We start from the raw sequence: 12,287 nt of genomic DNA, 5'->3' as shown, positions 1-12,287 counted from the left end.
ATTCTCTTCTTTCCTTGTTCTCCTCTCTTCTTGAGAAGGCAAGCAACTTGTTATAAATTATACTTGCACAGTCAAACAAACCATTTTCATAACTCCCAAAGATATCTTAGGGAAAGTGGTGGTAACATTTTAGAATTTAGCACTACTTGAGATTTTCTTATTACTCCTGTGTAATTACTGAGCAGCAGTTCATACAACATTTCCTACGGCACTGTCTAGGGCTATTGTTGAACATCTTCCATGCCATCAGTGGCTTAACCTAGTCTGGCTAAATAGTTTAGAGAATGATGTCTCAGTCCTATTAGGATTGTTGTGAGAATCAAAAAAGAAGACATGTAAAGTTCTTTGCAGATCTCAAAAATCTAAAAATGGTATTTATTTTCAAAATCTAAAAGACAAAAACAGGAAAATGTGATATAAAATAAAGAATCTAGCTATATAAAAAATTGAGCTTTCATGGATATCTATTTCCATACTGATTCATTTAGTACAGTGGTTTTGTTGGGGACCTTTGAACCTTTGGACCTCCAATTTTGCTAACTGAATTCTCTGTTCTTCTGAATGGACTTCAGCCTTGGACAGCTCCTTTTAGCAGTTGGAAGTAGCTGTCTTGATGGGTGGGGATGATGACAGCTAGACAGATGGTTGTCTCCTCTCTCTCTCTCTCTCTCTCTTTCTCTCTCTCACTCACTCTCTCTCTGCATGTCTGTCTGCAAGAGCTTTTTTCTGCTCTGGTTTTTCTTAATCTGGCTGGTCCACAGGCATATCTTGAAATTCAAAAAAATTGGTAAATGTCAAGGTAGGTGTTTTTTTTATATCCCTTACAACTTGTAAGAGAGAAGACTTTCTTTGATCTATGATGACAAAAAGCCATCCTGCATAAATCAGTCTTTATAGAAAGGAGACTAAATGATGCATCAAAGATATCAGACAGGCAGTCAAGTCAACTGAGTTCATTCATTTGGCACAAATGAAGGGAGTAATGCTAGAAAAAAATTTTTCCTGTATGTCTCACTTAGATGAAATACAATTCAGAATTTAACTGAATTCAATTTGATAAGCATTTATCAAGTACATACTATAGGCTGGGCAGTGTACTAGGTGCTAGAAAAACAAGGACAGAAAGAAAAAGTCTGCCCTCAAGAAGCATACATTTTCCTGGAAGGAAACAATATAAACAGGAATGTCAGCAAATACTTAATATGTATGCACCAGGAATACAAAGAAATGTAAAAATACAGTCCTTGATTTCAAGATCTAATTCTAATAGAGAGACCAAAAGCAAATAATTGTATGCCTATACGATTTATACAGTGTAAAAATAAAATTCAAGTAAATAGAAAGTAATTTTGGGAGAGAGGAGATCACTAATAAATGGAGAGGTCAAGTAGTCTCTTCTGTAAGTGGTATCACTTGAGCTGAGCTTTGAGGGTCTAGGAATACTAAGGAGTAGCCCAAAGTTGGAAATCATTCAAGGGATAGGGGACAGCTCCTGTGAAGGTAGAGGAGGGAGATGGAATGTTATGTATGGAATACTGTATAGTATTGCATTCATTTATTATAGATTCACTCCCTTTAGTTAAACTACTGCCTTTCATACCTTGGAGAGAGTGCTTATTAAGAACATATTATCAGGGCCATCTAGGTGGCTCAGTGGTCTGAGAGCAGGCCTAGAAATAGGAGGTCCTGGGTTTGAATCTGATCTCAGATACTTCCTAGCTATGTGACCCTGGACAAGTCACTTAACCCTCATTGGCTAGCTCATACCATTCTTCCTTAGAACCAACATACAGTATTGATTCTAAGATGGAAGGTAAGGATTTAAAAAACAAAAAGAGCATACTGTCTGAGGGTCAACTAGGTAACACAGTGCATTGAGCACCAGGCCTGGAGTTGGTAGGAATTAGGCTTGAACCCAGCCTCAGAAATTTCCTATGTGACCCTGGGTGAGTCACTTAACCTCAATTGCCTAGTCCTTGCACTTTTGTCATGAAGTTGTTTCTAAGGCCAAAAGTAAAGGTTTTAAAAAAGAGTGTATTGTCTGTCATTGAGACCTGGGCAGAGATTAGGATCAGTGAACTGTCAATTTTGAAAGCAAAGATCAAGACTGTGGAAATGAGAACCACAGAAAAGTGCCTTGGGCAAACAGGCGCTTAATTAATGTTTGTTAAATGACATATGTCTTGATAATTTTTTGTAACTGTCGTGCTTATGTTTTCAATGAGAGCTAAGAGTGTGGGATGGATAGACAGAGATAACTAGTAAATGGCAGGGTCAGGGATGCAGGTAGGCTTCTTGACAGTGGCATATTTTTGAAAGCCATCCACAATGCAGCTTTAATTATCCTGGCTGTTCTGTACTGAACCCTCGCCAAGTTCCGCACATTAAAAAGTCTTCTCATGGGGACTGCCAAAGATGTAAATGATTAAAATGCTATAAACCCCTGCTTCTCTCCTGATCTCATCATATGGCTGAACTCTGGGGCTCTTGTGGTCCCTGATGTCAAGTAGAATCCCTGGTTGCTATTGGAAACCATTCAGTTCTCCTGAAAAATCACAAGGAAGTCTTTCACTGTTGCTTGGTAGGATCATATTGTTACTATGAAATGGTTTGAATGGTATGAAAAAACTCTCTTTTGGGAATTAAAAATGAATATTGCCCAGGAGAATTATTCATTGCTAGGCTTTTCTATTTTCAAAAATCTGACTAATGTTCATGTTTCTTATGTATTGCATTATTCAATTAAATGCAGTAGACACTTAATAAATGCTACCTCAGCTTATTTGCAATCTAATGAGCGTGTCTGAAATTCTGCCTTTGCAAGGTGGCTCTTCATGCTAGGATGGTATTCCTCTATATATTTGTGTCCTCCAGCTTTGAACATAACACCTGGAATATACTAGGCATTTAATAAGTAATTGTTGATGGATTGATTCAAATCACTAGCTTCTTTTAAGACCTAGCCCACTTTTAACAAAATACTTTCCCTCATCCCTTAAGCTGAAATTTCTTTGGAGATTATTTTGTATATATTTTATATTGGTCTGGATAAAGTGGTATGTGTTTAAGGGCATGGACTTTCATTATTTTTCTTTGAGTCCCCATAGAAGGACCTTAATTTGAATTGATCTGAACTTTCTGAACATCAATCCATGGATATCTCCAAATATTTCTTTTTCTCAATTCTCTTTCACCATCTAAACCATAGGCTTTCCCTTCAGCAAAGAACTTGTCTTCCTCCATCAGATCTAGTGGTAGTTGAACTCTCTCAATGTGCAATACCTCATCTAAGGCACACTGGACAGGACCAAAACACCCTCATTGTGCATAAAATAGTGAGAACCTTTCTGGAAGTTGGAGCCAAAATCTTCATCAATTTGAAATTTGGTTATTTAGTCATTGAAACTTTGCTTTCTTAGAAAGAACCCAAAGTCCATTTGGTGAGTAGCTGAAGGAATGACAGGTGACTTATTGCCTTGTAGTTTTCCAATTTATAGTGAGAAAAAAATTTCTCATATTGACAGTTTTATCATTTGAGTTTCCATTTTTCGTAGTCTTTGACTATGGTACATAATATCATATTGACAATAATAAATTAAATTCTATTAAATACTAAGTATTAGGAGACAACTATCTATACGGATATTAAGAAGATATTAAGATGATGGGGTTCATTGATTTCTATGTGACTCATTTTTGATGTCATTGGAATTTATTGAAAGAATCAGGGTATCTGGGCATTCTCTGGGCACTTTCCTTTTAAACATCTTTTTATTCCCTTACTTTCTCTCTGGCATCAGTTCTGAGACAGAAGAGCAGCAAGGACTAGGCAATCAGAGTTAAATGACTTGCCCAGGATCACATAACTAGGAAGTGTCTGAGGCTAGATTTGAACTCAGGTTCTCCTGACTCCAGGATTGGCACTCTATCCACTGTTCTACCTACCTACCTAATCTGGTTACTTTCAAGAGAAACAAGTCCAATTACTGTCCAATAACATATGCATTCAAAGTTTATCACAATGCTGAGTATGGACATTAAATGCTTCTAGGCTTGAATCATTTATAGGAAAAACCCACAATAATAAGTGTGGCTTCTTACTTTGAGCTTGAGGCTAATTATGTTGATTTTCTATATTCAGGACACTTTTAAGATGACACAAGTATCTTTAAGGTAAAAACAGCTTTCAGGGGGATATTGTCTATGTTTTTTCTTAGCATACATCATAAATAAAAAGGATGATAAAAATGAGAGGAAGGATCACAAGGCTGAAATCTTCCCTGAAAGTGATTCTGTTCTAGAAATAATGCTGTTAGATAGAATAAAAGACTGGAAATAAAGCCAGCCCTGCACTGCCTTGCAATTCTTATCCCAACAGCAAATTTATCTTCTCCAAAGGGCTTTTCAAAATAGTCTACTAGGGAATTAATCAAATTCACTTGAGATTCCAAAAATTTCTCTCTTCCTTTTGTCCTTTGCTTTTGCTCCTCTTGGTGTTGACATCTTTGCATGCATAATTCAGGGAAAGAATAATGGGGAAATGAATGTCTTAGAGCTTGCCACATGGGCAACTTGGTTTCTGTAGATATTGGATGACAATGGGCAAATAAAATAAACAATGCACTGGCCATTCTTGGTTAAATTCATTAAAACTATACCTTCCTTTGGGTGGGAAATAATGGTACTAGGTGATGTCAGTTCTGAGTCGCTTTTCTTGACATACTCTGTATGAGGAAAATAATGGGGCTGCCTGGGAGAGCAAATAATAGAGATAGTCCAGGCCACCAGAAAAAGAAAGGCTGAAATTGAATATAGCTGATCAGATATTGGATGGTCTCATTGATTTCTTGCTCAGAGTAATTATGGTGTTAAATTCTAGATGCATATATGTCTCATGCCAATTATAAATGTCTTATTGAATTTCTAGATAAGAACAGGTACTATACAGATTGCCAAGCATATCTAGACAATAATTCTAATGCTTTTTTCCCCTTTTATATTGAGATTAGATTGTATATCTACCTGACCGCTAAACAAGTTCATGTAGTATGTCCTGGTAAGCATTCAAGTTGTTAAGTTAAAAGAATGCAACACTGGCAGGCTAGATTGTTATTCTCTATTACATGAGAAGTATCTCATGAGTAAGTTTAGAGCTGATGACTGGATAAGTTGTATGAAAAGGAATCAAAGGCTACTTGTATCCTCTGCTATTACCTTAGGGCAGCGGTTCTCAACCTCTCAATTTGTAGCAATGAGAATACATAATGCATATCAGGTATTTACATTCTGAATCATAACTGTAGCAAAATTACAGTTTTGAAGTAGCCACTAAAATCATTTTTGGTCTGGGGTCACCCCAACATGAGGAACTGTATTGTGGGGTCACGGCATTAGAAAGGTGGAGAACCACTGCCTTAGGGTGACAGTTCCTTTATCTATGAGATGAATTAGATTGGATGATCTCTCAAGACTGTCACACCAAAACAGTCCTCCAAATTCCAGGGTGACTTGCTAAATTGACTTGTTCTCCCCTGGGTGCTGTCCTGTAGAATCCAACAGCTATTCTACCTCCTGACTTTTCCCTTTTCTCTAAGGCTTTTCTAGGTGTCTAGTTTTTCAGCCTCTTCACTTTTATCAGCTCATTCTGCATTCTCTATTATCTCAATTTCCTGATACAAGCTAGTGTTATAAAAAATATTCTTAGATCTTCTTGATTGTAACTCTCCACATAATCAGTCTACTTCTGGGCCTAGCAACATGAATAACTGGATCCATTTTATTTACTCCTTATCCAGATATACCATATATATCTGTGCACATATTGGTAGGTTGGAATCATGTAAGTAGCATAAACATTTGATATAATGTCATACCCAGATAATCTTTGGTAGGTTTACTCTAGAGAGGGTAAAAGGAATATGTTAGTCTAATAGAAAGATCCATTGGACATATACTAGGGATATAAAATAGGTATATATATGTCAAATGATTGAATAAATTGTGCTATGGATAACCATGATTTTTCATACTTCCTTTTATTAAACATGAAATTGCTATGACTAATTTTGTACAGATATATCTTTTTGCTTGATTTTGTTGATGGTTATGAAGTTTATAATAAAATAAAAAGTAATTAAGGGGACTAGATTCCTTCAAATGTTCTGTTCAGCTATATAATTCTTTGATTCATGCCATACATATCCATCCTTCCTTCCTTCCTCCCTTCCTTCCTTGTTTCTAAGACTGTGTAGCACAGAGGAAAAAAGCCTATTGATTTCTTTCTCAGGATGAAGCAATGAGTACAGAGATAGATAGAGATAGGTCCTGGGGATCTTGAGAATCCGGGAAAAGTTACATTGCAGAGATTGTATCATGGCTTGGTACATGACACTTGTGCAGAGAATGTCATCAGATCTTTCCTTCCTTCCTTCCTTCCTTCCTTCCTTCCTTCCTTCCTTCCTTCCTTCCTTCCTTCCTTCCTTCCTTCCTTCCTTCCTTCCTTCCTTCCTTCCTTCCTTCCTTCCTTCCTTCCTTCCTTCCTTCCTTCCTTCCTTTCTTCCTTCCTTCCTTCCTTCCTTCCTTCCTTCCTTCTTTCCTTCCCCTTTGATATTACAATTGATAGTATGTGTTAGTTCCAAGGCAGAAGTGTGGAAGGGCTAGACAATTGGCATTAAGTGGCTTGCCTAGAGTCACACAGCTAGGCAATGTCTGAGATCAGATTTGAACCCAGAATCTCTCAACTCTAGGCTCTCTATCTACTGATCCACTTAGCTGCCCCAAATGTATGCTTTCTTTCCCCTCTATCCCACAGCTTCATTTGTGGTAGTTCACAGACAGTAATTAAAACATATAAAACATATATTTTAAAGAAGACTACCAAAATCCAGGTCTAGATCAAATGGTCTTTTTCTCTAACTATGCTTTTATTTTTTTTAAAAGATATTTTATCTTCCCAATTATATGTACTATCAATTTGCAACATGTTTTTCTAAATTATAAGATGCAAATTGTCTCCCTCTCTTCCATCCCTCCCCCCTCTTGGAAATGGTAAGCAATTTGATTTGGGTTATACATATACTATCATGCAAAACATACTTTCATATTGGTCATTTTTATAAGAGAATTTTCATATAAAACCCAACCCCCAATAAAAAATAATTAAATGAATGTGAAAGATAGCATTCTTTGCAGATCACATGGTCTTAACCTTTTTTGTATCATTTTCTCAGAAAAATGGTTTATTGTCTGCATTTGTAATGGAAAGAGATGCTAAATTTCTGCTAGAGGATTGTGAAAATAAAGATATCATTTCCCCCATCCAAGTTTATGAACTCACTGAAATCTGAGTACTATGGTTCCCAGGTTAAGAACTCCTTACCTAGATTTAGTTACATTAAATTTGAAGATCTAGTAGATCCAGACTTTATGTTGTAAGACTTCTTATGAGTTGTCACTTCCCCTTTTTGTTTCTGATTTTAAATAATTGTATGGTTGCCTAAAGTGGCAAGGGGTGAAAGCAAAAATCTTTTACAAAGTATAGAAGAAAATAATGGAATGCTATCAGTTGATTTTTGAAACTGCAGAATGGAGGAGTTGGAAACTTATTTCTCTTCCAGCAGGAGAGTTGAGCTAGGAGAAATCAGGAAGGAAGAAAGAATTGTTATAATGAAAGAAAAGAGGAGGAAGCCAGAAAGCCAAGCCTTGGGGCTTCTTAGAGGGGAAATAGAGAAAATGTTTGTACAAGATGTACAAGATAAGCAACAACCAAGATGTTTCTTTAGAGATTTAGCACTGGATGTATCTTTTCCCTTTTCTATACTTCTTCCTCATGCCTTGTGGCATGAGAGGATGAAAATATCCAAATTATTCTTAAGGGGATTAGATAGATTTGTGGATAATCTATTTATATTCAGTTCTAAAAGGAGGGGAGATCGTGAGTCAATTCAATTTAGCATTATAGGATATGAGTCTTAATAATCTTGCTATCAAGGAAGATGAATGACTATGACTTTCCACATATTATTTCTTGGTGTTATTGTCAGAGTGGGATCACCCAGTGCTTTATTGGCATCCTTGCCATGCCAAGGGAACTAGGTTCCAAGAACATTAGGGTGGAAGCGTCGGAGCATTCATGGGAGAAAATAGGTAAGAATGACCAAGGGGAGTGAACATAAATAGTTTATGATCTGTATTATTAAGTAAGCACCTCCTATAAAAGTTACCATGGATCCATCAAAGTATCTAAATGAATAATGGAAGCACAGATAGAGTTGGCCAATGATTCCAGTGATGCAGGGCAACTATCATGCTATTTATTATCTTACTCACAATGCATCTGCAATATTGTGGTGGTGACTGGCTGAGAGATTTTTACTTTTCTCAGGGAGATGCGTGTATTGGACTTGATCTTTAGCCAGCTCTGATATTTTAGCCAACGACCTTTTCTTCCTTTAAGTCATAGATCAGAAATGAACAAACACCACAAATATAAGCGACTTCCTTTTCTAACCTCTTCAAAATACTCTTCATTTTAACTTGGCTCTTGCATTACTTATTTCAAACACAGTACAGATGAATGGATGATTGGTATAACTTTCCTAGGAAATGTGAAATTACTTTATCAGTTTAATTTAGTCAAGCTTAGTTATTTTCCTCAGACTTTTTATTTAGAAGACTGTGGATTCAGGTTTTTGAGCAAGAAAAGGAATAGTGTGAGTAAGCTACTGCCTAGAAACCGAGGGATTCTATATGTACATCTTAATAGATTTGGAGGAGAATTCTCTGTGTTAGGGACACCTCCAGTCATAAAAATCCTTGTTCTCAATGAGAAACGGGCATTGGGTTTAGTTGATTTGGAATTAGCCTTGGAGAAACAGAGACTAAGCTTCAAGTCCTGCCTCTGACATGTCATTATTTGTGTGACCCTAAGAAAGTCATTTAACCTCTGAATATTCCCTGGGCTGGCCTCTAAGGAGAATAACAGAGGAGGTACTAACTTATATGGATGTAGGGAATTTTTTTTGTTAGGAGTTCTTATTAAGTCATGGTTCTAGTGAGAAAGAATAGTATTAACTGAGAAAATATTGACCCTTTTGAGTCTTAAGTTCCTCATCTGTAGAAGGATATCAGAAAGGACTGAAAAGGTTGTATAGGAGCAGAACCTCTTTAGTCTTTCCTGCTATCTCTAGAGGTTAATATGCTCTGTTTACCTTTTGTATTCCTCCAGAACAATGTCATCTCCTTGAGGGTAAGGATTGCTTTTCTGTTTTATTTTTGTATGCCTGCACAATACCTTGCATGTTGCTGTTGTTGTTTAAGCATGCGCTACATGACCCCAAGGTCTATGGGGTTTTCTTGGCAAAAGTACTGGAGTGGCTTGCCATTTCCTTCTTCACTGGGCACCCATTTTATAGAATGAGGAACAGAGGCAAATAGATATTAAGTGACCTTTTTCAGGGTTACACAGCTAACAATGTCTGAGGCCAGATTTGAATTTAGATCTTTCTGATTCCAGAGTCAGTGCCCTGTCCACTGTACCACCTGGTTGCTTTACATGTGATAAGTACTTAATAAATGCTTGTTGGACTTGATTGTTTTGGAACAGATGATTTTTTTAAACATTATTTTATTTGGTCATTTTCAAACATTATTCCTTGGAAACAAAGATCCTTTCTCTTACCACCCCTCCCATAGCCAATGCACGATTCCACTGGGTATCACATGTGTTCTTGATTCGAACCCATTTCCATGTTGTTGGTATTTGCACTAGAGTGTTCATTTAGAGTCTCTCCTCAGTAATGTCCCCTCAACCCCTGTAGTCAAGCAGTTGCTTTTCGAAAAATCCCACAAATACTGTATTTTAATGGATTTTATTCATATCAATTCTTCAACATATTTATCCATCCATGGTCTTCTGCACATGGATATACTCTTCATGGTGCAGCTCAGAACCCATCCATTAATTTGTCATACTCTACAATGTTTGCCTATGTCTTTTTACTCCCACAGTTTATCCTCTGCTTGTGGATAGTGTTTTTTAGGTCCCTGCAGATTGTTCAGAGACATTGCATTGACCCTAGTGGAGAAGTCCATTACGCTCGATGGTACCACAGTGTGTCAGTCTCTGTGTACAATGTTCTCCTGGTTCTGCTCCTCTCACTCTGCATCACTTCCTGGAGGTCGTTCCAGCTCACATGGAATTCCTCCACTTTATTATTCCTTTGAGCACAATAGTATTCCATCACCAACATATACCACAATTTGTTCAGCCATTCCCCAATTGATGGGCATCCCCTCGTTTTCCAGTTTTTGGCCACCACAAAGAGCGCAGCTATGAATATTCTTGTACAAGTCTTTTTCTTTATTATCTCTTTGGGGTACAAACCCAGCAGTGCTATGGCTGGATCAAAGGGCAGCCAGTCTTTTATTACCCTTTGGGCAAAGTGGAACAGATGATTTTAAAGGTAAATTCGAGCTTTAAATCCCATGATCCTATGATACCAATTCCCATATATTTGAAAAAGTGAGCCTGGAATCTAGTCACAAATACTCTCTCAATGTACAGTCTGGCCACCTATGCTCACTCTGACATGGGTCCAGGGGACTGGAGGGAAGGCTGAGGTTTGTTTTTGCGTGTTTTAATCTGATAGAAGCCTGCAAAGTCTATCTCAGTGGTTCAGGATGGGGTATGAGTATGCTTAACAAGGTCTGATCAAGTGTGGCCCTTCTGTGATAAGCCATTTACCAGCAGCTGCTATCAAGCATGTCTGGAGTTGATTTCAGCGCTGTTCAAGTATCCCGCTAATTCCCTTTAAGTGTGAGCTGATGGAATGTAATACTTTTGGCCCTCTTGCCACTTTGAAAGTGGTGTTTATGCTATATCATAATTTGGTCAAATTATCTTTAGCATCATTGAAAATATAAATTCCTGGAGAGAAATATTGGAAGGATTAAGTGTTCAGATGCCATGGCTACACAGTTCAAATCACTCCTCTCACTCCCTGCTATCCCCACTTCCTTTCTCTTTCCACGTTTTGCCCTTGCCCATTCAGAAACCATTCTGGAATTCAAGGAAGGAATAGTTCCCAGGAGAACTAGGGGGTGAGTGGGTTGGGAAGATGACAGGTCTGAAGTTCTAGACTCTACATAAACTTTTATGTGAATGAGAAAATGGAGAATTAGACCTAACTTGGAAGACTTATCGATAGACCCACTTGATATTCAGGTCTAATATAGGGATGTTTATAGAGAGGCAACATAGAGCGATGACTCAAGAGTCAGGAAGACCCGGTTTAAAGTCGTGTTTTGAATTGGGTGTCCTGTAGACATCTTCAAGTCAACATGTCCAAAATGGAATTATGTCTCTCTCCAAACTCTCCTGATTTCCAAAATTACATGTTACTGTTGAGGGTACCACCTCACTTCTCAACCTAGATGCATGCCATCCTCAGCTCTTCACTATGACTTCCAGCTCATCATGTTCAATCTGTCACCAAGGTTCATTGATTTCAGCTCTGTAACAGCTCTAGAATATATCTCTTTCTCTCCCGTGACATTGCCCCTACCTTCATATGGACTTCCATCACTTCACAACTAGATGACTCTAATATTCTGTGGGTCAATCTGCCATAAGACTCTTCTCATTCTAGTCCATTTTCCACTCAGCTATCAAAGGGCTTTTTCTAAAGCACAGGTCTGACATGGTACCATTCATCCCATCTCTACTAACTCCAGTGGCTCCCTATCACCTGCAAGTACAAGGTTCTCTATTTGGCATTTAAAACCCCTCCTAAACTAGCCTTGCCAGACCCCTACCTTTTGGGTCTTCTTATACCTTAGCCATTATTTATTCTATGATCTAGTGATACTGGTCTCCTTGTTCCTCCTCAACCAAGACACTCCACTTCTCAGCTCCAGGCATGACCATTGGTTGTCGCTCAAGCTGGAATGTTCTCCCTTCTATCTCATTCTCTTGATTTTTTTGGCTTCCTTCAAGCCCCAACTAAAATCCCACCACCTACAGAAAGTCTTTCCCCTTATCCTTTTAAATTCTAGTGCCTTCCCTTTAGTGCTTCTTTCTTCCTTTTTTAAAAACCCTTACCTTCCATCTTGGAATCAATACTGTGTATTGGTTTCAAGACAGAAGAGTGCTAAGGGCTAGGCAATGGGGGTTAAGTGACTTGCCCAGGCAGGGTCACACAGCTGGCCAGATTTGAACCTAGGACCTCCCATCTCTAGGCCTGGCTTTCAATCCACTGAGATACCCAGCTGCCCCCTCTAGTGCTTAT

The 12,287-nt window shown here is 38.0% G+C and overlaps 1 protein-coding gene across 6 annotated transcripts in view; it reads left to right on the top strand.

Moving 5' to 3' along the window:
• EFHB (EF-hand domain family member B) overlaps positions 1-12,287 on the top strand; it is a 107,605-nt gene that overhangs the window by 71,451 nt on the left and 23,867 nt on the right. The gene's annotated exons all lie outside the window — the stretch shown is intronic.

The sequence above is a fragment of the Monodelphis domestica genome, chromosome 5, assembly GCF_027887165.1.
Source record: "Monodelphis domestica isolate mMonDom1 chromosome 5, mMonDom1.pri, whole genome shotgun sequence".
NCBI lineage: Eukaryota > Metazoa > Chordata > Mammalia > Didelphimorphia > Didelphidae > Monodelphis > Monodelphis domestica.
The sequence above is the reverse complement of the archived record's forward strand: the minus strand, read 5'-3'. Positions and strand labels throughout refer to the sequence as shown.